Genomic DNA, 27,226 nt, shown 5'->3' with positions numbered 1-27,226 from the left:
CTGGGAGCACCAGCCGTGCCCTGGTCTAGGGGCTGTGCCTGGACCCAGGGCTGTGCTGTCACATACCAAAGTGAGCACACCTTTGACCACCTTTTTGTTTGATTTGTTGGGAATTTTTTCCTGATGGAGATGCAGAGTGTGTGTAATAACACTTTATGGAACAGCCAAGAGCAGGCAATGAAGACTTACCTTCTGCTGGCTGCTATTGCCAAAGGTAAGGCAGGCCACGTGTATCCAAGAGGAGATAACCAACTGTCCCAGCCCCACCACAGGACATGTGATCTTCTCTGACCACGAGTGATCAGGCTGCTGCCTTACAGCTCGTTCAAAGGACCGGTTCCCCAGAAGCAAGAACTCATTGAGTCACCCAGTCCACACTGACGTGACAAGCAGCCCTGACTGAATCACTCCCATCCCCTCCTGCTGTAAGCCGAAGTCTCACCAAGGTTTTCTTCCCCAGTGTGAGTCAAATCTGTCACTTAGCTGGCTGGTTCTGCAGTGATTACAGTCAAGCCACAGAGCAAATTGTCAGTGTTCTTTCCACTCCCACACAGAATTACTCCTGTGGATAGATGACTTTCAGGATCTTCTGAGGTAAGCAGGAATTGTGAATATCTGCCATCCCTCAACAATGGAAGAAGAGGCCTTCCATTTTCTGCTGCATTTGGTGTCCATGTGACAGTGTCAGTGTCCAGTGACAGCACTGCGTGCATCCAGGAGGGCTGGGACGAGCAATGGGGTAACTCCTGCAGAGCACACACTCTTTTGTTGAGCCAAAGGGGGTCAGTTAGCAGAGAGTGCAGGTTTTGGCCTTTGGCTCTTCTCACATCCAAGTCCACGTAAAGCTTCTGGAGGAATGTCCTGTGACTGCAGCGAGGAAGGGAACGCAGCTGCAGGAGCTGTCAGGGTCCCTGCAGGCTCAGCCAGCCCTGCAAACCACACTGGCTGCTGCAAACTGCTGTTTACAACAGCCAGAGCTGGAAAGGACTGAGCAGATGGGGGACCAGCAGTACCCAGCCACCTTTGGAGTAAAAATCATTCCTGATGGCTTTGGAAATGACTTGGTTGTTTACCAGCCCCACACCCTGGAGTACCACGAGCCATGGGAAAGGCTTCCAAAAGGGGGAGGCAGCTCAAGGAAAAGCTGCAGATAGAGCATGAAATCAGGCAATTCCAGTTGTTAGGGCTGAATCTGTGAGTGAATCACTTCCATTCCTTTTAAAAAGTCCAACTAAAATACAGTTTTAGCATAAACTTTTAGCAGAACTGCTCATAGGAGCACCATAAGAAAACTGCAGGCTCTCTGAAGCACCAAGCCCAGGTCAGGCTGCCCTTTGCCAAAGGCTGGACAACAACAGATGAAGGAAGAGTTTCAGTTTCCTTTCCCCTGTGAAAGAACAGAAACTTGACTCTGTGACTGCACGCAGTAAAAAAGCAGATCAGATCTCTTACACTCAGCCCTGTCCAAAGCTACAACTCTCCTGGGAGCCAAAGAAACTTTGCAAGCATTGACTGAGCACAGTGGAGTTTTGCCTGAAAATTACAGAGGGTTTTTAAATCTCTGTGCCTTTCAGGTTGGCCTTTGGAGACCACAAAGCTCTTGAACCTGTGCATTTCAGCCTTCCAGGCTTCTCCAGCTATCTTTAAGCTGTTAAATGGAAGCCAGCTGCCCCATACCTGACGGAAAGCTGACTTTGCACGCCTGTCCCATGCCTGCCTGGCAAAGGAGACAAAAAGTGGCAGCAAAAGCAAAGGCCACAAAGGGAAAATTGCCCAAACCACAGAGCTCCCTTGCTCTTCATGCCAGCTGTAATGAGGCTGACCCTCTTGGAACTGGAGGGCTCTGCTGCACACTATAAGCAGCTGCATGTGCTGACAATGGGCACATTGCTCAAGCACATTGCTGGGAGAGGGGAGAAAAGAAAAAATGAGTGATTGCATGGTCAAGGCACCTACACAGTCCCAGGGTGCCAGGCTCGGCAGTGCAAGCTGGACTTGCTCCATGGGTCCACCTGGGATGGTCTGGGCTGTGCCAGACCTGCAGAGTGTGGCTGGGCCTGACCTGGCCCAGACATGACGTGGTGATGGCTTTGTCCTCACAGGCCATAGGAAAGCAGGTCAGTCCCTGCTAACATCAGTTCTGTGTGACTGTCACATGCATGTCCCAGTGAGTTGGAAATGCTTTGAGACTCCTCACGCCCACCCACGAGGTCCAGCCTCCAAGACCTGCAGGGCCTGCCCAAACCCTGTTTTTTCAGGAGCCATCTGGTCTCTGAGCAAGAATCTCATCCTGCAAAAATAACTTTGGAAGCTGCCCTAATTTGAGCCCCAATGATTTAGGTGTCTGCGAAAAAAAGAAGCAGGAGGAAGGACCTGGCTGGACCATGTGCATCACCAACCCCAACAGCTCCTTTCTTGTGTACTAAAATAGGCAGGATTGGCTGTATCACAACCATCTGTGCTGGAGTGTCTCTGTGATGGGCTGTGCACAAGCTTCCCAGCCCTTCCTTGGGGTGTTCCCAGCCAGGAGTGGTGCAAGAGCAACTCCTTCCTGAAGCTGCAACCCCACAGAAATTCATGGCCAGGTAGCCAACACCTAGCAAAGCAAGAGAAAAATTTTACCTCTGAGCAACAAAACATGCCTGAGGGCTTCAAAAGCCCAGTGCCAGGTAACCTCACCTGTTAAATATAATCAGCTAGAACCTCCCAAACTGACTGCAGAGCTGCAGACTTGCACTGCCTGACCAGCAGCCTTACCTGTGCCAGGGGAGCATGCAAAGCTCAATGTCTCAGCAAAGGACACCAAGCACCAGATTTTCAGAATCAAAGGTACACTGGGATGTAGCCGTGAGTTAAGAAAGTCTTTCTTGAGCAAAAAGAGGAATTCTTTCAAAGAGCTGCCTGATCCTGCTTTCACAGGGAATGCACTCAAGCAGGGCAGGAATTCAGGAAAGCTCTGCAGATACACATCTGCAGGAAGCCTTGTTCAGTGCTGTGTAGGATGTAACCTTAATAGGACACATGGTTCCAGAGGTGGCTCAGACGTGCCCTAGTGAAGGCACAAGGGCACAGAGTAAACCCCTCTGCTTCAGCAAGGCAGGAAGGTGGACACAGCCTTCATCTACACCAGAACTGGTCCTGCATTTACCACACCTTGCTGGCAAACACGACAGTCTGAGCAGTAAGTGTGACTGCTGACGGGGTGTCAGTAGGTTTTCATGAGAAGAGGTTTTCCCATTAAAGATCCCAATAACCTCGCAACTCAGTGGTAGCTGCCACAGAGCTCACCTTACAGATAAAATTAACTGTGACCATCAATCCATCCCCATCAACAAAACCCCAATAAGAAGCAACCTATTCTGTCCCCTAAGAGCTGTGGGTATTGCAGTCCCCTGCAGTTTTCCCCCTTGCTGGGCTGCTGAGGCACCAGCACTCGGCCCCACGGTCCCACTCCTCCCCGAGGCTGCATTACTTGGGGGACTGTGGGAGCCCCTCTGCCAGCCCTGCAGAGACCAGGCAGCTCCAGGGGGGCCTGAAATGGCACAACAGCAGCACTTGATTAACTGTGCCAGGGGCTGATGTGGATTGCACTGGGGGAGGGGACACGGAGGGACTGACAATTGAATTTGGAGGCCTGCTTGGCCCATGATGTCATGGCTTCCCAGCGCCCCGGCTGGGATTGGCTGTGGGTGAGCATCTGCTGGGAGCTGGGGATGGTTATTTGCCTGAGGTTCAGACCTTTCCCAGCGGCTCTGAATCAAGCTGGTTGTCCTGACAACCTGGATAGTGGCAGCTTCTGATAACCACGTAATGAGGTTGTCACAAAAAGGAGTCCCTCCATCAGAGAGGTTTAGGGATCATTAATGTTTCCGAGGGAGTGTGAGAGAAGAAGAGGTAAGGGGACCATCTGGCGATGCTGGAGCACGTCAACAGCATCCTTGGAAAGGAGCTTCATTAGACAGGAACCTCCTACCGGCACGTAGCGATGGGAACAGGCGGGCAGCCTGCCAGAGCAAGGGTCCCAACTGCTCAGCTGGGCAACGCTGGGCTCCAGGCAAACACGGAGCAGGGAGGACACACAGGTGCTGCCTGGCAATGATTCAAGTTGCTGAGCAGTGGAAGTGCCCAGGCCCATGTGGGATCAGGACAGTAACAGCCTGGGACAAGTGGCACAGTGAGGCTGGCACAGAGGCCTTGCCACGGTGCTGCAGCTCTCACGTGCTGCCTCTTGGAGGGTAAGGCACTGAGACACTCTGTGCCTTAGTTTACCCCTTCTGCGGGTAGCTTCTGTGAGTGGTTAGAATACTTCCCACTCCTGTCCTGCAGTCTTGCTCAGGGCAGGACACACAGAGCAATGCAGCTCATTCAAAGAGAATTCATGCATGATTCTGCTGTCCTGAGGATCCCTCTCGGCTCAGGTGCAAGATGACCCCTAAAAACTGAACCTGTGGGATCATGCAAGGCACCAAACACTGTGTCTTCCCCTTGGATCTTCTCAGCTCAGGAAACTCTTTGTCCTTCACCATGTCCTTGTGAAACAGGGATTTCATTCACCCTGTACTCAGACCTGCAAGGTGCCTCCTGTGGCTGCACTAACAGTGGATTGAGGTGATGCACTGTGAAACCTTCATGGATGGCAGTAACACCACACCTTCGAGAAGCTCAGCTGCCAAACTACTGATCCTCAGGACCAAGATCCTGGAGAAGAATGCCCCTCTTTGTGTTAAATAACACACTTAAAAAAAAAATTCCTGTAAAATTATAAAGTCTGAATCTTTCCTAGAGGAGACAGAAATTACCTCCATAGATAAGTCCTTATGAATCTTCCAGCAATAATTGACAGAATGTGTCTTTTATGTAATTTTAATCTGTTTTAAAAATATCTACTAAGTGTAAACACTTGCTAAAGTCAGTGTAAGACTTTATTAATACACTTAATACTTTATTTAGTAATAAAGTTTTTCTGTTAAAAGCTGCTGTACTTTTAGTACATATTTTTACCTCAAACCATGACTTCCCTATTCAAAATTAGTGCTTCAACTGTGGATTTAACTGAGCTCTAATAAGACTATTAACACATGTCAATTAAATACCAATCAGCTACTAGAGACTGCATTTAATAGATACATTTCTTAATATACTACTGCTATACCTCGTTAAAATTGTGTTGAATCTTCACAACTGTTGTAAACAATCAAGTGGGATATAATCCACCTCCAGGAGCTAGTAAAACTGAATGTAGTGTTCTCCTATTCTGGGGAGGTGTGTGATATAAAATTCAAAGCTAAGACAAAGACCCAGTTGATCACACATAACAGAAGCACTCTCAGATTAATAGTAGGCATCAGGTTCACAAATCCTGCCTCCCTCAGAAAGGACAGGAATGTCTGCAAAGAGACCCCCAACCTGGAAGAGGGTTTTGCCAGAGGGAAACAACAGGAGCTGGTACTGCTCATACCTGTGCTCTGCAATCCTGCCTGAGCTGTCTTTGGGGATTCTTCCCACAGCATTGCTGCTCCAGTTTTGGCAGAGGGGAAACTGAGGCAAAGCGCAGCTCAGGCTGGGCAGCAGCTCAGTGGCAGCTGTACAGTAGCTTTGCCTCCCATGGATCCCCAGTGTCACTCCCAGCCCCCTTTTTGTTTTGTGAATTGCAATTTAAATCACCTTCCAACAGGAGTAGCAGGACTAGCTTGAATGTATCCAGCCCTACCTTAACACAGCTTGTAAACAGAACACATCACAGCTTCCTGCAGAAACACCAGTGGGATCCAGGATTTTTCAGGAGAATCCCTGTCAAGTCCAATCCTGTCTGGCTTGCACTTAAACACCAACCATGCTCCTTCACGGGGAACATCCCATTTGACTGAACACAAGCAAAGATGACCCACCTGCCTGCAGAATTTTATCTGCTCAAGATGCTGAATTCAGTCTGCTCTCAGGACTGAGAAAGCCAAGATCTACCCTATCTATCCAAACAGCACAGAATGGTTTCCAGTCCTTCCTGGCACCAGAGAATAAGATTCTTCACCCAGAGGAGTGTGGGCAAGCTGTCACAGCCCAGCACAAACACCAGATTTCCCAATACATGACCATGCCCAATCCCCTGCAGCAGAGAATCTCAGCAGAGGTGAGAGATCCCTTCCCCTGTAGGAACATCTATACATGACTATGGTGTAGCACACTTTAAAGGCACAATCTGACAGTAAAAGCACCACAGCAAGATGGGCAAGTGCAGCAAATTTATCTTCTCCAAAAATAGTCATTCAACAGTGATTCTTCACTGGAACAGCCACACATCACCGTGCCTCTGTTTTCAGCTTGCAAAATGTCTAGAGGTGGGTGAGACACAGAAAAAACATTCTCCAGGCTGTTCATCTTTGTTTTAATATGGAAAGCATTTGCCAATATACTAGATTTTTACACAAGTCATTCTCCATTTCCCCCCAGCTACTTGTGAGCAGGAATGATACCAAATTTTGTGCCTGCCAAGAGACATCAAAATTGAGAGGCTCAAGAGGTGAAATGTCACCATTTTACAGGCTGCCACACTGTGGCAGTTCAGGCTTAACCATACTGTGGCAGGGTCTGTATCTGGGGTTTTAATTTACATTCACCTCAATGTAATCATTAAGGCTAATTAATGAAGCACTGAGGTGGAGCAAGTGTGAAGCTGCCCTGCCTGCACAGCCCTCAGCTCTTGATAGCTGAGCTCAAGTCTGTCAGTGGGAGACCTGCTGAGCACCCACCTTGATGTACAGACTTGAAAAAGGTAAACCATTGGTGGTACCTGGCATTCTAGAGTTTTAAAAATGCTGAAAATGAAGGCCAATATTTAATCTGTGACTGTCCAGAGCATCTCAACATCCCAGACCAAAACCACATGAGGGTAATATCCAAAGCAAAGGTATGAAAATTAACTGATTGAAGCAAATCAGGCTGTTAGAAAATGAAATGGAATTAACAGTTTTTACACTGGGACCAGTGCTGAATCTTTTTAAAATGCCTGTTTCTTGGCCAGACATGTTTGCAATAAAAAATTCTTGCTCTCTGGCTCTTTTCCACTGAATGCAGTTATGCTTCAGGAGCAGAAAGGGCTTAGGCAGGGGTTCAGAGCTCTTTTTTGCACTCCATCACCAGAAGATTTCACATGGGGATGATTCTGGCCTGAAGAGACTAGAGTGCTGTTTGCTGTGGAAGGGAAGCAGTGTTGAGCAGTTGCTAGGAAAACTTTGCCATACCTCATCTCCTGCTGCCTTCAGGGTGTGCTGGTGAAAGCAGAAAAGTCTGATGCCACTGGAGTCCATGATTTCCCTGTGAGCCCTGAGACAGGCTCCATGGGAGCAGGAAGGGAGCCAACCTGTGAAGGAAGCAGCAAGGCACTACAAAACAGGGTGGAGATACAGACTCATATCCAGAAACCAACAAGCTAAAGAGGAAAGACTCTACTTTATTTTCAATTCATCATCCCATAATAACCCAGTCAAAAGACTACAGGCCTAGACTGAGTTACCTCTGGCTGGCCTGTAGCACACACAAATTCAAAGGTTTGAACCCTTCACAGACCCTAGACCTTCAGCTGTGGTATCACAGGGGAGGGTCTGAGTTAATCCTTCAAAGAAGATGAGGCATCTGAAGCTGCTTTCATCTCTAGTGGTTCCTTCTCCTTCCACACATGAAAGTGGATCCTTATGTCCATGTGCCTCCTCCTTCTCATTCAGCTCTCTCTTGAAAATCCACTGTTCCCACAACAAATGTTGTGGATCTGAGCATTAACCCCATCCTAGATTAGTATGAGCTCTGATTTCACAGCTCCATGGGTGCCATGGGTGAACATGAACAAAGGTGCAAACACACAGCTCTGCAGGACGGCTTGTGAGGGCTGGAGAATGTGGGCTCCCAGCATGCTGCAATGCAAAGGTACCATAGGCATCAGGATAACATCAGCCCACAGGGCCCGAAGAAGAAAAAGGTCTTTATGTGGTTCCCTTTCACAAAGGAAGGCTTCATTGCCTGGAGAATATCCCATGACAGTTAGAGTTTGCTACCAGGCTGGCTCAGGGCAGCGCTCTCCCAGCACCAGAAGACCAGGGACAAGGGTTGTCTGTGCACTTCCACACCAGCCTGAATGATTGAAGCCTTACAGTTAGAAAAATCATGATAGAGAATGCCTGTCTTGACTCAGAGAATACCCTTCCCAAGCTTACTGCGGTTGTGACCTGGAAAATTCAAATGCAAGAAACTTTCCAGCTGCTGACCAGGCAAAGTGGTTGGTATTGGATTAAAGATTCTAGGCTCTCTGCTGTAGCACACGGGCACCACCTGCACTGGCTGCAGTGCCCCTCTCTTCTTTAGTGTGCCCAATACCAGCTACAGCAGCAGGACTGAGGCTCTTTGTGATACAAACAATTTGTAACAGCTGAAAAGAAAGATTCCTCTGAAACCTGATTAAGTGAGACATTTCAGGCAGCATTTCAGAAAGCTGGCCCAGAGGAAGGACTATTGACTTAGTGAGACTGACCACATCATGATAGTAAATGGAGAATGTGCCAAAAAGCAAACTTACATTACACATCACCTCAGTGCACTTCTTTAGAGGAGAATATCTCTGCTTCTCCTCTTCACTGTGAACTCCCCAGCACCTTCCTTCCCTTTCTCCCCTGCACACACTTGCAGCTCACTTCACATCAGGACACAGCCAGTAAAACGTGCAAGATTTGTTCATGCCAAGCTGTATTTCTACTTTTGTCTCCAAACCCTTGGTTTTGTTTGGCCACAAAGGGAACTCCATAAGCAAAAGTGAAGGCTAATTAGCGTGCAGGTACAAACACCAAGGAGAAGTTAATTCCATAGATTTATCTTCTTGTCATTGGGACAGCTACAGTCTGCTCTGACATAGCATAGATGGAACCAAATATTAGTTTGAAGACAGAAGGCCACTATCCCAGAAATAATCCTTTTATCACAGTTTTATAGAGTCCAGAAAGCAGTGCAGCATGAGTTTTCTGACAAAAGAGTAGGTTTTTTTCTTCTCATGATTCTTGAATTATGCATTTCAGTGTACAAAACAACACAGGTTTGACAAGTCTTACCTGAACAGTAGAAGAGTTTTGAACCCCAAGATTAAGGAAAGATATATTCCTGAGACCCTGGCCACATGACAGTCTACAGGAAAAGGGTAAGGCCTTTTGGACATCTTTTCAAAACACTTCCATTGACCAGCTTCTTTAAGAAGCTCAAGGAAACACCAATTTCAGCATGCATCCACAGGGGGGAAGAACACAATTCATGGAAAATCTGTGTAAGTTTTATTCTCCATCCAGTATGGATCAAAACCAAATGTCATAACAAAAAATATTTTAAGAATTTTAAGTATGACCTTTTGGCCATCTTGAGTCAAATGTATAAAACATGACAGTACATTTCAACCCTCACCTCTGACTGTGAAAGTCAGGTGTTTAGGGAATACAGTCAGTCTTATTAATCTGGTTCTCAAAGATGTCACCTAATCAAGAGCTGGGCTCAGGAAGAAATCCTCAGCTGACATTGCAAATGCAATGGACTGAATCCAATTATTATTTCTATTGCAAATGCTAATATATGAGATGGGGCTGGAAGTCTGATTACCAAGATAAACAGGTGCCATCAATGCCACTGGAGACAGACTGATTGAAGCTTTGGACTTGTCCTGCTCTGCAGTGCCAGGCCAGACTCCCCTTCCACTCCAGACCTGCTGCTGTCTGGGAATCCAGTAAGCTCCCATGGGCTCAGAGAACCCCTGTCCCAACAATAGTGTCTGGGTCCTCTCATGCATCACAAAAGCTACAAACCTGCATGGCTGCCCAACTGTTCTGCTAACCTCCATGTTCCATGACATATTTCCTTCTTCTGGTACCCATAAAATTCAAAGCTCAGAGATCTATGATCCCTGGTAAACCCAGCACATAGACAGAAAAACCATCTCCTTCCATGAGCAAGTTAATTTCTCTTATAAGAGATCTCACATCACACCTTCATCTCTTCAGCCAAGGCACCAAGACAATCTTCCTTGTCATGGAAGTGCTTTTGCAGTCAGCTGCTAAGTCTCCCTGCCAGTCTGAACTCTTCAATGCAAAGATATTTCACAAACCTTCCTCCCAGAAAAATCCTTCACTGAATGAGAGGAAAATGACTGGGGTCCATTGACAGGTTTCAACTATCTGAAATTACTTTGTGAAGTTTTATAGGGACCCAACCCAGCCAAGAACAATCACCCTTAAAACAAAAATTAAAATTAAATATCTTTATTTTTCATGAAGGAAAAACCAGCATGTTCCACTGGAGCACCCACTCCACCTCTGTGTCACTGTGACACCTCCACTGACAGTCACACTTATCTTCTGCCAGTGCCCCATGGAGCCCACCAGGATGGGCCAGCACACTCAGTACTCACCTCCCAGTATTGTATGGAGCAGGTAATGATTCCACACAAACAATCTTTTCAATGACAGCTCCCATCCCATATGGAGGCCACTGGCAGGGAGGAACAGAGCCAGAGGCCAGTGCTGGATTTGGTGGTAGCCCACCTGCCCTCCTGATCCCATGTATCCACACTGCACTCCAGCCAACAGGATGCAGCCAAATGTAACAGGTGATTCCATGACATTATTCCAGCTTACACCAGTGTAAGACTGGGCTCCTGCCCTCCCTTTGCTGTGCTACCAGTGTGGCTTTATTGTGCAGCTGCAGTCTGAATGCCAACCCACTCTGCCTCTGGCTTTCTGCAGGACCCAGACTCTCACGCTTCAGTGCATCCTTGCAGTTGAAACAAGATGTTTGCTCATACATATTTTTAATCCTGTTGCTACCCTGGCTCCTTCTCGTTAGTGGCCTTGCACTGCCATTGGTTCCACACCAGGGGAACAGCCCAATTATCTTGCACAACTCAGGGGAGAGCCACTGCTCCAGGAGGAGAGGGCTGCTAGCCCCAGTGGGAACAGCGGCTGTCCCATGGTGATGGGAGGACATCCCAAAAGTTCAGAAAGTCTCAACAAGGCAAGGGAGGAAATGCCAGATAAATTCCTCATCACCAGAGGAAGAGAAATACCATCCTTCTGGCACATGCTGTCTTTGTTACATGTCAGAGGGCAGTGCAGGTAAGGAGAGATTTCTGAGCAGAGCAGCTCCCTGGGGCAGAGCTCTGGGAGTAACGTGGGCTGGGCAAATCCAGGGCACACTCACTCTTTACAGGGCAAAATGACACATATCACAGAGCCAGAGCTGGCCAGCAGAGACACGCTGCTGAACAGGATGGGCTTACCCATCAGCAGTACTTCAGCAGCTGTTGACTTGGGCTGAAGCTCAGTCCAAGCCCAGGCACAGTGACCAGTGTTCCCTTGGAGCTGACACCTACAGGTCAAGCTGCAGTCAGGGCTAGGAGCAGACAGCCTCCTCCCACTCTCCCTGTGCACAGGGAGACACTTCAAGCCTGGGTTGCAGTATGAGGCACAGAAGAAGGTAAGACAAGCATTATGCATTTCAGCTAAGCCAAAATCTCTCTGTTCACATCTCCACACAGACATCACCACAGAGACCCAGCCCTGCTCCTTCAAGCTTGTCATCACATGAGACACGGGCTCCACCTCCCATGAGAGATCTGATCTGTCAGCTCAGGCTGGGGCACGTGAAACCCAGCTCCTTCTCCTCCAAAGAGACAAGTGACTGTACAGCCCTGGCTACACTTAACTGGTGTCTGCAGTGAGGGAAGAGGAGGCTGACTCACCCTTTGGAGGTCCGGTCCCTTCACCACCTGCCTTCCCCAAGCTCTGCACCAGCAAAATGGATTTTCACTTCTAGTCCTGCACACAGTCTTGGGTAATTATCCCATGTGATTTTGTGCGGCAGCCGTGCTCTTTTTGAAATACTGCATGGTCCAGAACAGACTGACTGCACAGCAAGGTGAATCACAGCTGTGAACAAAATGTCTGGACAATTGCTATGGCAAGAAGACTGGCATTGCTTCATACTACTGCTGCCAATTATCTCCTGGTTGTACAATGAATCCCTTATCACCTTCTCTCACCAGTGCTGGGCAGGAGGAGCTTTACAGCCTTCGCTTTTGCCTCACTAATCTTTGCTGGACTGGCAAGTCCCATGGACCAGGAACAGACTGCTCTTCTGGCTCACAAACAGAGCCCATACATTGCCTTCACTGACTGTTGAAAATGTGCACTCAGATGTCCTGGTGTGCCCTTTTTCCCTTCTAATGAAAGCTGAATGTCACTGTTCACCCCACCAGGAACAAATGCCAGCAGCATGAAGCCCCAATTCTGGCCACTTCTTGCACCAGACAGCAGTTGGACTGACCGTCCCAGGAGAGGGGCACTGGGCACAATGTGCCACCCCATCTGATGCCAGCATGCCTGGTGCTGTGTAGGCCATCCTGTAGTCAAAAAAACCCCAAATTTTGATGGTGACACCAGTCATCAGTGAACTAGCAGGGCTTCATCACTGCATCCCTTCAGTGCCCTTCAGTGCCCCATCTTTCTACCCTTGTAGAAAGATGAGCTGCTCTGAATGGAAACAGTGTCACCAGCCCCAGCCTCTGCTTACTGCAGCACTGGCCACCTGCCCTGCAGCAGGTGAATGCTGCCCTATTCTGCACTTCTTGCTACACGTGCCAGAAGTGATTGGGGCCCCTGAGACAATGTTGTGTATTCATGAGTGCCATCTGCTGGCACCTTCTCCATTAACCTTTCCAAAGCCACTTAGTGGAGTGTGGAGCTCTCCAGACCCAGAGCACACAGGTACCATTGGCTCCTGTCCCCTTCCTAGCAGGGGAAAAATTCTGTGCCTTTTCCAATATCCCAGACCTTCTGGTGTCATCAGCTGCTGGAAATAAATTAGGTAAATCCATTCTATATTTGCTACACTAATTGTTTAAGTAAAATGAACATGTTTCCCTAGTAGGGTTAAGCACAAGAGTTAAGGAAACACTTGAGACCTCAAGAGATTCTTAGTGATGCTTCCACTATCTGGATAACAAGACATCAACAGAAAAAATTTCCAACATATATATGTACTGGTTTCTTCCTCAAAAGACTGCCTGGCCCTCTGGAACCTCAGTGTCTAAGGGCTGCAGCTGCAAAGAGAACCTTGAGACTCAGAAAGCCAGGAATCTTGCGGAGTATGCTGAGGGCCAGAAAGAATGGCTCTGCCATGAGTGACTTACAGCTTCTGCATCCCCACTGGAGGTCTGTCTAAATGACCTCCTCTAATTTAAGCAGAAGTTATTGAGCTTGAAGTAGAAATCTTTGGATAAAAGTTTGTGATCCATTTTGCATGGCAGGTCAGACTACCTGGTCAGAACTGTCCCATTCTCTTGTGACCAGGGCCATGAAGAGAGAGCTGGAATCTGAGAATTGGCAGCCAAAGAACAGCAGGACACTCTATGAGTTTCCCTTCACCTGGGATCAGAGTATCATTAAATCAGTACTTTAGGAGGGAAAATATTAGTATTTCCTACCCAGGTTTTTCTCAGGCGGTAATGAAAAATTAAGGAGATATATATATGGCTGATATGGACTGTGTGGAGTAAACAAATTATGAAAATAAACTAATAGAACATGCAGTGTGGAACTCCTGTACCATATGTGCTATTGTTTATTAATTATATTCTCACAGCAACATACATCTGCAGCACCCTGTACTCTAAAGCCCCTTCCTTTCTAAGTGTTAATTAGGGCTCACAATCAATGCTGAGAAGTGGAAGAAGTGTGTTGGTCTCTCTTCTATGTTTGTAAAGCCCCAGAAGCAAAATCCAAACAGACTTGCACAGTCACAAGGGAAGCAATGCACTGCCACAAAGAGAGCTCAAAACTCCTGGATTCCAGGTTCTTCCCACAGAGAGAGGAAGATTGATAACAAATCCCCAAAGAGGTGGGAATGAGCAAGAAAATCACTATGTACAGTCTGCGTGTTTTCACACATGAGTTAATTAGATTGTAGCCTAATTAAAATACAGCCTTTGCATCTTGCCTTTCTTCCTTGATGATGCTGGCAGCAGGTATAGGTTGTCCCTACTTTTAAGCTGCAAGCTAGGAAACACCTTCTGACTGTGGAGAGAGTGGGAGAGCCCAGTGATGGGGCTGGAAACCCAGTGACTCCAGTATGGCACCAGCTGTGCTCATGGAAAGCACCACTGGATACAGATGCTTGCAAGGCAGAGGGAGACAAATGAAAATACAAAAGGCGCCTCCTCCTAGTGCTTCCTTCCACAGTAAACTTGGTTTTAGAAGCACCAAACACTTGCCATTTCAAATGAAGTTCCCAGGTGTTTGGCACCTCTAGAAAGCAGCTCCTGCACCTTAGCAAATAAAACCAACACAAGTTTAATGATTTTAGGGGCTGGAATTAAAGACTACTTCTGCCCAAAAACTGCAAAAGCAAGTGGCAATCATGTATCTCTGTATCACAGGGAAGTTAGAAAAATGAAGGCATTACTTGTGTAATGGTATCTCTCCTCCCTTTCTGCCAGGAACATGGTAGGAATGGAATGGACACAATTTACAAAAGGCCATAGAAAAGAAACATTAACCAAAGATTACCTCCACACACAACACCTCACAAATGGGACAGCTCTACCACAATGAAAAAAGGAGGTTTTGTGTACAGATCATTTATAGAGGACACTGGTCTGGTCAATGAAAAAACTGGATTTAACTTGCTTAATCTCCAGAGAGGTCTGATCAGGAACTCACTGCAAAAACCCAACTGTGGCCACCATTGTGCAGAGGCAGATGTGTCACAAGCACAGGCTGTCACTGCTGGGGGAAGGAGGTGTTCAGGTACCAAGGGAAGAGGACAGCCCAGGTTCTCTAGTTCATGTCAGGATGAACTGTTATAAAATGAAATACCAATATCTCCCACTACAGAATCAGTTCATGAGTGACTGGAGGTGAAATGCTAAAATACAAAAGTGTGGAAGGGCTGAGCCACAGAGCCAGAGCACCCAGGAGATGCCCAAGGCAGTTTCACCCAGGCTACATGTCCAACATAATTCCCTGCCCAGACAAAACCTCCAGATGCAGACAGTGCTGGAAAGTGTAAGTATTTGGCAGATGAAAAAGCAAAAACATCTGTAAGCTCCAAAGGTGAAAGACATTACTCTCACCCCTAATAACTTACAGATGTATTTTTCCTTATCTTGTCTGCAAACATTTCAAACTAGCATTGCATTTCCTAGTGAACTATGATGCCCACAGAAGGGAACTCAAGTGAGACAATACAGTACATTGAAAATGAAGTTTCCAAAAGCATTTGAGATAATGGAGGAGAAAAGAAGGGATCAGAAGCAGTAATGAATGAACACAGAGACAGGATTTCACTGTACATCAGAACTCTGAGCTTCAAAATCACATGGAAATCCCAGCTTTCCTAGCTGCAACAGGAAATAGCTCCGGAGATCGACTGAAGGCTCTGAGGCAATTCATTTTTCAACAAGACAATGCAGTCTGCAGCCAGAGCATCACACTGCAGTCATGCTGCCTGTTACTCAGTGTGAAAAAAGATCAAAGAGCAAACAGGAAATAATCCAACAAGGCACAGTAAGAAGCTGCAGCCACATCACTGTTCTCTCACCTCCCTGAACACAGGGAGTGTCTGCACTTACACAGAGAAGAAGCTGGTAATGCCAAGCAACCCCTTTTCCTGCTTGCTGCAGTGCTCTGCATACACTTGCTCAGAGCCCCCCACAATCCAGCACAGCAGGGTCAAAAGAGCCAGAACTACAGAAAGGTCTGGCTGGGAAAAAAAAAACAAAGGCCAAGGAAGTACATGTCTTTATGAACTTTGATCAGCTTCCATTCCCTTTTCTCTTCTGTTTTGCTGTCACCTATCATTAAAGTTAAATAACATTTGGTCTTGTTGCCAAGAGACACTGCAGACTCAGAAAGTCAAACTCAGTCCACCCAGCTGGATACTTGCTCCTGGTACACTTGAAGGAAAAGCACCGTATAAGAGGGAGAGAACAGGGGATTCATTCCTGGAAATGTAAATGTCTGATGCCTACCCAACTCATAAAAGAAATATTGCAAAGAGGATGGAGACACATTAGATTTATAATTAGGATGATTCTATGCAGGTATATCAATAGCAACTGTTAAACAATGTGAAAAAACCTGATTCACAAGATCCACAAAGGATCTGGGACACAGAACAGCAGCAGCACAATGTCCCACTGCCTCTACAACGAGCAGTCAATATTCCTCCAAAGGTGCCTGCTTATGTTTCACATCCGTTATCTTCCATGCCCATTTCAGTCCTGATCTCAAAAAAGTGCTGTTCATTTCTTCTTCCCAAACCTACCCAGTTCTGCACAGCCATAAGCTGATCATATATTTCCTTGCCTTGAGAAGTCAGGATAAGGACATTCCAAAACCCAAAGAAAAATAAAACAGTGCTGGGTGCTCCTCAGATCATCAAAAACACAGGGCAGCACTGTAGCATGGACACAAAGCTTTCTGCTAGTGGGACAGCATTTTACGAGGATTTCTGGTTTTCTTTTCTCTTCCTGATGCTTCCTTACAAATCAGGCTCTCTCCCTGCCTAGTTCTCCTGTGCTAGAAGTCTCATTGCAGCTGCAGGGGAAGACAAGACAAGCCATTTTGCTTGCATGGCTGCCTCTGCATTTCAAGCTGATTTGTATGAGACACTGCCACCCAGCACGATTTGCATACATACCAAAATGAGAGACCTGCACAAAATGAAGCAGGAAAACCATTTGTCTCTCCTCTCGGAAAAGGTTATGGATTCTTTGCAAATGTTTACTATTAAGTGTTCCCTAAGCCTCTGAGCTATAGAATTTGTACATAAAAGGGGGTTCGCCCTCTTCCCCCAGTCCCACAATCCTATTTGCTTCAGATTAACATGAATGACCTCCACTTCACTTGAGCTTATTCACTGCCCACAGAGCAGGGCCTGGTTGTACTGAATTATTTCCCTGCCATCATGAAATGCTATTCAGCTGCATAGGAGGGGACAAGGCTGCAGATGCAGGTGTTAGCTTTCTAGAACATTAACTGTTCAACACCCAGACAAGACTCCTATTTAAACCTTACTCAGATCAGAAGGGCTGCAGAAAACCATGACATAAGTATGAGATAGCTGAACTTAACACAGCAGAACACTAGGCCCAAACATGTGATAAAGAAAACAGGGGTGATCTACAGCCTGGTAATTTCATGTGATCACACATGGCAGGGGACAAAGCAGCCCTGCCATGAAATGCTTCATCTCAGCTCCTCCTGCTGCTCCCTCCCTCTCTGTCCTCAGCTGTGTCAGTCGCCCAATGTGCCCCACACTTGCTGTCTCAAGAGTGCATCAGAGGCTGTGGGGTGGGTGCTCTTTGAAATGGCTTAATTTAAATTGACATATGAAGTGTCACCTCCAAATTAAGCCAGGCTGAAGAAAGCCCTTCAGGACCTTTATGTCCCTTTTCTCTCTTCTCTCTTCCTTCCCCTCTCATGCCACTTTAAAGAGAGCTTGCACATCATTCACCATTCTGGTCACCAATAGAAAAGAACTCCTACCTGAAAGGTGTCTTCAGGTGCATACTCTAAGGGCAGGGAGGATTTGCCCTCATTTCCCCAATCTTCCAAGAATAACAGCCCAGACTGAAGTCCCTTCACAAGTCAGATCTCCTATCAGACACAAACCCAAATTATTCTGGCATATAAGCACAGATCTGTGTTGAAAGAATGGCCATTGGGCAATTAAAATCTGTTTTCCTCCTTTGTTCTCCAGGCAGGCTGCCTGGCTGACTGGACCCTGTTACTTGGGAAAACAAATATTAGGCCCAATGTACAGCTGGCAGAAAGCCACATGGTGCCATCAATTCCTCTGTTACCCTGACTGAAATTTTGACATATGACTTAAAACCACATTGAAGCTCTTAGTTCCTACCTGCACCTCCCATACTTTCAGATGGCACAATAACTCCACTCACTGATTTTTGCAGACTAGGGACTGACTGTCTCAGACCTAAGTGCATCAGGCTCACAGTGGTCACCCTGTGCAGCATCTGGGCTGCCTGGCAAAACTTATTCTGATATGGACTTTATTGCTTTGGGTTTGGGAGATTTTCTGGTGATTTGCAAATAATCACAGAGTTCACACACAACACATAACTACTGTATTTAAATGCTCCATTCATTCCTACAAAACAGGATCCTGCCTAGAGAAGCAGAGATTGAAACTTAAAGTAGAGCAGACAAGTGTAAAGGACTGATGGCAATAACTGTCCTGCTCTCACAGAGCAAGGCAATCAAACTGTTTGAATACTTTCAGCACCTGGACTGTCCCAGCAAAAATTCCATCCTCAAACCAACTAAAGAATTACATACCATTCCTTAATCTGCACAGGCAAGAACTTGCTTTTGCACTCAGTGAATGGTGGTTGGGGCTTCAATTTAAAATACAAAAACCATGTGTTTACTGAAAATCACATGTGACTCTTGGGATGAGCAAAGCCATTTACAGTCAGAACCTGGGGGAACCAGCCAGGACACAGAGGGTGTTGTGGGGGCCCCTCTTCAGCACAAACATACTGATCTTCAGTACGTGTGTGCTGTACAAAAAATCCAGAGTCTGACTAAGACTGGTAGGATAATCAGAATAAGGCACATTCCTCTCTGAGAGACCAGAGTAGCCAGCTTTTTTTAGCTTAACCAAACAGAGGCTAAGAAGGGTCATCACTGCAATCCAGAAATAACTAAAAAGCAAACACCAAGGAAGAAAAATAGCTAGTCAAGACCAGTGACTAGAAATAACCAAAGAAGAATAAAAAGGCCATGAGCAAGTTTGAACTGGAAATTATAATGTTTCTATGACCAGAAGGATGAAGCAGAAGCTACTTTTCAATAGAAATAATGGGGGAAAGAAACTTTTAACCATCTTTGGGCATTTATAAAGAAGACTCTAGGACATGATACCTGCCATCAGTAGAACTGAGTCTGACACCTTTGAGCTTCCTCACTATAGTGTGTGCTCATCTCAAACCCAAAGAAGAAAAAAAAGAGGAAAATGTCAATATTCACAACTATTGTCGAAAATCTCTCATTAAAACTAGGCCACAAAACCAGCAAGCTGTGCAAGGAGGAATGCCCAGAGCAGAAAATGGCATCTTGCTGAATTCGGGCTCTCTGATAATTTGTGCCTCTCCATCACAGACACTTGCCCCACACTTGCTCTCCAGTATGAAGTGCCAGTTGGAATTTTCCTGTACCATATTTACAGGGAAGCATCAGGAAACTCTGTAAATAATTTGGGAAAAATTACCCAAAATCACTCTCCTGCAGTGAAACAAACTGTTAGAGAGGAAAGGGAGGATTATATTCTGGACCGTCTGATGGTTTAGGCAGACATTCTCATTAAGGAAATGGTAATCTCTGCCTGTAGAGCTCTCCTCCTCTGAAAGCCTGGCAGTGCCACTGAACAACTATTTATCATGATCAAAACACTAGTGAACTCATCCTTGTCTCCTTGCAGGCATGGAGCTTGTGATGATCTCCTTACTTGCCTCATAAGGTAGATATATAAAACGAAAATGAAAGGAGAGAAGGAAATAAAGAAAATGGATAAAACATATGTGGGGAGAGACACAGCTGGAAGGAACCCACTGTTCAAAGCACACTGGTCAGCAATGGGACAGATCCTCTAAAGGCATCCTACCTCATTCACCCCAAGAAGGAATTAATCAAGAGATTTGTTTCAGGCACTCGCTGAGGGATCATAGCAGCATTCTGCATGGACAAGCAGGAAAGATGCCTTCCCCTGTCCTCCACCACTTGCAACCCCAGCTGCCGGCAGCATAGCCATAAAGGAGATGAAAGGACAGAGCTGAAGCAATGGAGAGCACAGGAACTCAGCCTCAGTCACCGTCTGCCTGGTGCCAGGGAAGTGCAACGTGTCCACTTCCCAGCTGAGAGGGGTTTCAAAAAGCATCACAGGAAAACAAGCATGGTGGTTTCCTCATATCTGGTGAGTTCTTCAGAGCCACAGTGACGTGACCAGAGAACCAGCAAGTGGGTCTCCTGGGACTGACAGAGCAAAAATAATGGTAAACAGCTTGATCCAGTCATAGGTGAGACTGCTTGGAAGATGCTGCCTGGTGAAGAGCTCTGAAGACTGAACTCTCACTTGAAGGACGCAGCTTTCACAGGGCAGAAGCCAAAAGCCTGTCCAAAAATATGATCAACATCCATTTTAGTTTAATCACAGGAACAAACTCAATTAACGTGACTGGTATAGTAGAAAGTTGTGCAAAACAACTTACTGGATTTCTCTTTCTTTATTCCCACAGAAAAAAAAAGTTGTTTGTCAGTCCCATTGGAATGCCTTTGATCTTGACACTGATCTAAGCAAAAAAACCAGGAAGAAACCATAGAAAAAAAATGAAAAAGAGCTCTCTGTAAGAGAGCATGCATCTTCTCTCCACACACTGCTTTGCCTCTGCCTCCCCAGGCACGAGCAGGTGACTCCTGAGAGCTGGCAAGGTGCAATGCAGAAAACAGCCTCACACACCCCAGACACTTCTGAAAGGCTCTGCCAGATCCTCCATTCTGCCCTGGTTTTGCTAGATATGTTAATAAGTGATAAAGGTTTACTGTGCTGTAGTTACATTTTACAGTCACACATAGTGCTCCTCTTAACAGCATTCTCCCTCTTTAAAATCCCGGAAATAGGGAAGCACAGTCCATACAGTTTAAGGATCTTCTGTATATTGAATTCTGAAGCCATCATCATTGCTAGATTAACTGAACTGGCTGGGACTATCCACAGAAACAAATTATCATCCCTACACAGCCTCCAGAAGGTCAGGGCTGCCAGGCAGAGAAACCTAAAATTCAAGAAAGGCTGTCTGTGTATTAGATATTAATTTAGGTATGATTTGGGAATTTCAGCACCTTCTGAAGGTTAGGCATGCAAATCCTCTCCCTGAAGTCACAGGAGCTGTCAGTGAGCTCAGAAGCTAAACACACATTAAGCATCTCCTGACTTGTGGCCAGGATCATAACATCTGTGCAGCAGTCTGATACTGCCTTGTGCAACCCCTTCTTTACAAGATGATCTTATCTGCTTGGGGATCTCAGAACCACTGTATAATAATTATTCAGTTTAAATTACATCAGTTGATATCAGATTAGCCTTATTTTGGCTTTTCCAGGAAAAATCTGAAAGCATCCACAGACGCACATTGGCTCTTCTGATGTCAGCAAAAATGTTGCTATTGATTTCAGGAGAACTGGGATTTCATTGTAGCATTTAGTGCTGAGTGTCACTAAGCAAAAATGGGATTGCCCCAGATTTCCCTACAGTTGTTAAACAAGAGAGCTATCCGTTCTAAAGACAAAAGCAGAACTGTAAACAGTGCTACTCACAGTGATGATGATAATTGGAGGGAAAACAAGGAAAATTAATATTTTTTCTGTGGCACTGGATGTTCCTAGTAAATGCCAGAAATTGCAACAGTGTTCAGTAACAGACATAGTTTATTGCTCACAGAAATCTTTCTCACAATCAGAATTTTTTACCTCTACAGCATTTAATTACCAAAATTTCTGTCTGGGTTTGCACTGTCCCTCTGCAATCTGGAAGCTGCTCAGGTGGTCACACTGCAGCAGAGAGCCTGACACTAACCCTGAGACCTGGGAAAGGTCTCAGTCTGTCAAAACCTTCAGCAAACCAACAGGGCAGGGCTGCTGTGCCTGGCTGGTGCAGGAGCAAGGACCAAGTCCAAGAAACAGGCAGACAGTTTGTGATCTTTTGGGAAGAACACTGTTATTGGGGGAATGGAAAGTTCATCTACAGCCATTCCCAGTGAGGGGCTGTACAGCCACCCCTCCTGCTGAGCATCACACACCCAGCATCAAACACTGGATTGGGAAATCCCAGAAACTCAGTCAACCTGTCCTGTTTTGGGTGTCAGGAGAACATTCAATTCAGAGAGTTTCCTTGGCCCCCTGAAGCTCTGTTTATGATTGATTAATCTAGACATACAGCAATGATAACAACTTGATAAATCTCCATGTGCAGGTCATTTTTAAAGCATCGTTATGTGCATTAGAAAGCTTTAACACTCATGACATCATAATTATAATCAAGTCCCATCTAGCATTACCTAGCACTGGGGAAGAGTGTGGTGGGGGATAGTTTGCTTTAATTCCCAATCTAATTAAAATCCTCTTTTGTTCCAGCAGCCAAAGCCATCTTCTTTTTTAAAAGCATAGCAATGCCTGCCTGCAATTATGAAATAAGTAATTTCATTTAAAAACAACTGTTACATACAAGAAACTCCTGCACCTTGGATATCCTGGTGGAAAAACATGAATTACACAACTTTGTCACAGAGCTGGCCATTTATGGCTCCCTATAGCCCAGTATTACTGTAAAATAAAAATGTATAAAGGTGGAAAGCTCACAGCTTTGCAGGGCAAAACCACAGTTGTATTTCATACCTCACAAAACCTACTCTGTGCAGCACAGACCTGAAAGAATTCTTTTGCCTTAAGGCTAGGGGAGGATGCTTGGTTGTCTGCACAGGTGGCAGGTTCAGTTACGGAGCTATTACCCTCAGTGTGAGAATTACAAGGCAAAACACCACCTCTTGAATAATTCAGGAAGTCAGCTTGAAGGACAGCAGCAATTCCTTCTTACTTTAAACCCTGTCCCCCTCTTCCTCACACTGATCTCCTGGGACTCCACTGAACATAAAGCAGCAGGCAATAAAGGAACCAGCAATTACCACAGACAGATGCATAAAGCCCTGCCCCCCTCCTCCCCACATGTGCCCATCAGAAAGGATTCTCCCATGTCTCTTCTTTTTGCTGACTTGGGAGTGAGAAAGGGAGGGCAAAAGATTATTTATCTGATCTCCAAATTCGAAAGTGCAGAGCATCTCCAGGCTCCAAGAAAAGAAATCCCTGGTAAGGTCGTGTTGATAGTGTCCTCTGCCTGGCAATACTTCTCACAGCTGACAGAACTTTCAAGGTGCCCAACATCAAAGCCACAGGGTGAAGTCAGAAACTCTGACTGGGTTTATAAATCCCAGTTTAACACATGCCCACTGCGATTTATGAACATGGTGCATTAATGGCTGGGCTCAGCATCACTAAATCAGTCCCTCCTGCTACAAGTAAGCTGGATAAATCAGACCATTTCATTTAGGGTGATTTATATTGCAGATAAATCAACATTCATCTGTGAGTGATTTGTTAACACATTGCAAGATCTTCTAATCACTTTCTGGCTTTCTATCAATCAAAACTTTTGGGAATTACATCACTAAATCCCAGACTAGAGGGGCCAGGGCCATGAATCAAGTCTTGGAGGCAGAACCAAGCAGGCTTACAGTGATAGTTTGGTTAGGCAGGGCTGGTTTGGTTAGGACCCGCTGCACAAACTGGAACCCAAACTTTGCATGAGATCTGCTCTCCTGTGTTGTTCCACAGTTCCTCAGTCCCATGCTTCCATGCACAAAAATGAGATGAGAGCATGTCCCCCTGAGGGTTGGATCATGAGAGAAAATACCTTCAGAAGAGCACGGGATGTTCAACAGTACTCATGTCTAGACTGCAAGGCAAGCAAGAGATGTCAGAGGGAATGCTCCAGAGAGGGGACTGCCCCAGCCAGCACAGAACAGGCTACAGCAGCCCTATTCCAACAGCTGCCTCCTGCAGCCAAGCAGGATGCACCCCTCTGTGCCATAGACCCAGAGCTCATGGCACACCCTGGGCAGTGACAAGGGCACAACCACCCCCTCTGCTGCCCTCCCTGTTCCCTGCCTCACCCTGCCCAGACTGGGAGAAATACAACTGCCACTCAACAGTGCTCTGACTGCTGTAAAATTTACATAAGCACACACACAAATACACTTTTATATATACATAGATGTGTACATTGTGTTCATACATCTGTATATACATACACACACATAGAGAGACAGAGAGATTCTGGACATAAAAGTAGGAACTGCAAGAGCTCATGGTCAAATGCTTTGGTCAGAGACTTCTCCAAACCCAGAGTGTCTGGTTGTTCCTCCCCTTACTGCCAAAGCCTCAGCCTCTGTAGTCTGGAACAGCCCCCTTCAATTCCGTAATTAATTAAAATTTGGCAATCTAGCTGGATTTTGCCACTTTCAGAATGATTTTATGATCCAGAGATGCTGCTGAGGACAAAGCAGAACTAGAGTGCCATTTTAAATACAGTTGATTAGGTATTAGGTATCTTGTGCCTTTCAAGCAGACTGCATGACTATCTGCACATGAAACACCCCAGTATTGATGAATTCTGGTGAGACTTATGCCTTGCATGAGCTGCAAGCCCAGAACCAGTGTGCTTTGGCTCCTGGCTACAGGGCAGATTCAAAACCTTAACAAGTGCCAGCACAGTTATAGCACCTTATTTGTGTAGTCTCGCTCCCACACTGGGGACTTGAGATCTACCCTTCAAATATTTACACACACACACTTCACACACCAGACTAGACACTGTGGAAGCAGAGCTGCAGATATGCATAATACACCTTTTTTTCCCTATGATATTGTTATGAAGTAGGAGGTGAGATTATTCACATATTAGGCCTTCAGTCTCCAGGGAACTGCCTGTGATTTCTATATTTATACCTTCAGTGTTGTCACAGAAAACATTGCAAGAGATTTTGATCTTGAATACCGATGCAAATTATAAAGGAAAAATCTGGCATTTAAACCTCATCCCCAAAGCTCAGGAAAACACAGGCTCTCAGACTTCTGCTCTCCTCTTTCTTAAAACAAAAGGGCAGAGTAAAGCAGCAGGAGGTCATCACACAAATGGCAATCATAAATTGATCAAGCTATCAAACAGCTGTCATCAAGAAGCAGAAAATAGATTAATGAGCATTCATTATTGACTGGTCAAGTAACCTGGCAACAACTTCACTTCAAAAGCTGACAACAGCAGGACTGTCTAATCACTTCCAAGCAGGACAGGACCTTTCCTATGCCACTGGGCAGCACAGCTCTGGCCTTTTGCTCTTCAGCATTAAACAGGACTTAGATACAATACTGGCTGCTAAGCAGAAATATCCCAAATTTGAATTCCCAGTCATGTAAGCACAAAGATAAATGTGCAAATCTAGATCAAGAGATGCATAAGTAAATATTTTCAACAGCCTATCATAGGTTGCTGCCTAATACTGATAATAAAGTCTTGAAGATGAGCAACAAGGAAGTGGTAAGAAAATGTCCACGTGGACATTTATGTCCCTGCATTGTCAGCACCATTGTGGCCAACATAACTGTTCAAGCTGGCTCAATGTTATTCTAAGGAAAAGGTCTGCAGGCTGGGCAGACTCTGAGAATATTCCTGCTTTCGAGTGCAGTGCCCAGGTCTCTTGTATGAGTCTGGGCTCTGAACCACCCTAAATTTACGTATAGCCCAGTGTCTGTAGCATACATGCAGATTACCTGTTCTGTATCTGCCCAGTTCAGATAGGATGCAATCACTTTCCAGGTCATCAACCCACATGCTCATGGCTCACTCCTGGTCAAAACAGCCCAGCTCCAAGGACCTTCCAGCCACAGAGCAGAAGATATTTATTTTATCAAGTTTCTGAACAAGTTCAAAACATTTTTCAAAGGGCAATGAAAAATGTGGAAAGCACCTTATGTCAGCAGTTAGCTCAAGACACATGGAGTTGATGGATTGGATGCTGCCAACACTGGGGTTGTGTTGCTCTTGTGCAGCAGATGAACTGCAGCCTTGCATACAATGGGTACTGGTGGCTGTGTTAAGAATATTCTACAACAACAAATGAAAAGTGGGTGGCTTTTTTGTTTGCTTGAGGGACTGCTTCAATCAGGTAAAAATAAACAAAGACTCCTCTTTTATGCACAGTGACACCACAGACTCATGAGACTCCACCACGTTACCTGTCCAACTCCTTAGGTACAAAACAGGAAAAATGAGTGTCAAAAGGTTAGTGTGGTCCTCCATAAATCCCTCTGTCCTCTCCACAGTGCTGCTGCCCCTCTCCTGAAGGAACTGAAATACACAGCAGAAGCAGTTGGCACTAATATATATAAAAATTCATTAAAACCCTGCTTTGCCTTCGTGGGGATCCACCTCTTCATCCCTGCCCCACATTTTCTTGTTTCATGATTCAGCACAACCTTCAGGGACAACAGCACTAGTGGTGCATGTTCCACACAGTAAGAAGTTCCCTCTGCCTCCATTTCTCAGGTCACTTTTGCCTTAGTGAGATGTCCCATGAGCTGTCCCTCTAGTGCCAATGTTCAAACAATTATAAAGGGATGCAGGGCACTTCTGTCTATTTGTACCATTTAAAGATCTACCTTGTGGGTCACATTTACTCAGTAATTTTACTGTGGTGATATGGAATATGGGTCTATCTTTAATGTCTTTTGATATTAAAGAGATTGATTGTAGCAGGGGGAAATTAACAGTGCAGAACATGCAAGTGTGATCCAACAGCAGCAAGTGCCTATTCCAAAAGAGCTGAAGGAACAGAAGGAACCAGCATTTAGCCAAGTGTCCTTAATAACTGAAGAGTTCTCTGCCTTTGTCAGCCAACTCTAAAATGAACCTTACCACCAGGATTGCAGCAGGGCCTGCAAGACCCACCTTCAAGGCCAGGACTGAGGGCCAAGTGAGGACAAGCAGCCTTCCCCAGAGAGCATGAAGGAACATGTGGGTACAGCTAAGGATGCATAAGAAATAACAGGAGGATTTGGTCAGACATGGAGACAGTGCTGCCCACTGTCAAAAGAAGCTAAAGAACACTCTTTAATATATGCTGCTGTGGAAGACAAAGTTTTGAGGAAGGATAAGAAGGAAGAAAACAAAGTTCTGCTGGAGATCTTGGAAGAACAGCTTCCCCCATGAGAGTCAAAGTCCAATGGTCAGCGGTCAAACACATCCCCCCACCCCCCAACAAACTAAACAGCCCTTACTTCAAGTGAGACAATGGGAGTGAAGCAGGGAAGTGGCTCCTCACTGCTTCCCAGCTGCCACTGCCTTCCAGAGTGGATGAGCTACTGCCTAGTGTTGGGCAGGGTGGCTGGAAGCAGCTTCAGGAGGGCCCAGGTAGGGGTCAGGGAAAGGAAGATGAGCAGTTGATGTCTGACAGAAGGGAGAAGGTGGAGAGATCTTCAGAGAGGAGGAAATGCAGCCATCAGTCTGGAGAGGTGATGTC

General features: G+C 45.9%; 1 protein-coding gene across 3 annotated transcripts in view; it reads right to left on the bottom strand.

Annotated features, from left to right (window-relative positions):
• Positions 1–27,226, bottom strand: part of PAK3 (p21 (RAC1) activated kinase 3) — a 235,932-nt gene that overhangs the window by 66,006 nt on the left and 142,700 nt on the right. The window contains exon 2 of one of the 3 annotated variants that reach the window (XM_064426878.1): positions 7,239–7,357. The exons of the other annotated variants lie outside the window; for them this stretch is intronic. The gene's annotated coding sequence lies outside the window, so the exon portion shown is untranslated. The remainder of the gene's footprint in view (positions 1–7,238; positions 7,358–27,226) is intronic. 3 annotated transcript variants of the gene reach the window in all.

This window comes from Passer domesticus, chromosome 7 (genome assembly GCF_036417665.1).
Source record: "Passer domesticus isolate bPasDom1 chromosome 7, bPasDom1.hap1, whole genome shotgun sequence".
NCBI lineage: Eukaryota > Metazoa > Chordata > Aves > Passeriformes > Passeridae > Passer > Passer domesticus.
The sequence above is the reverse complement of the archived record's forward strand: the minus strand, read 5'-3'. Positions and strand labels throughout refer to the sequence as shown.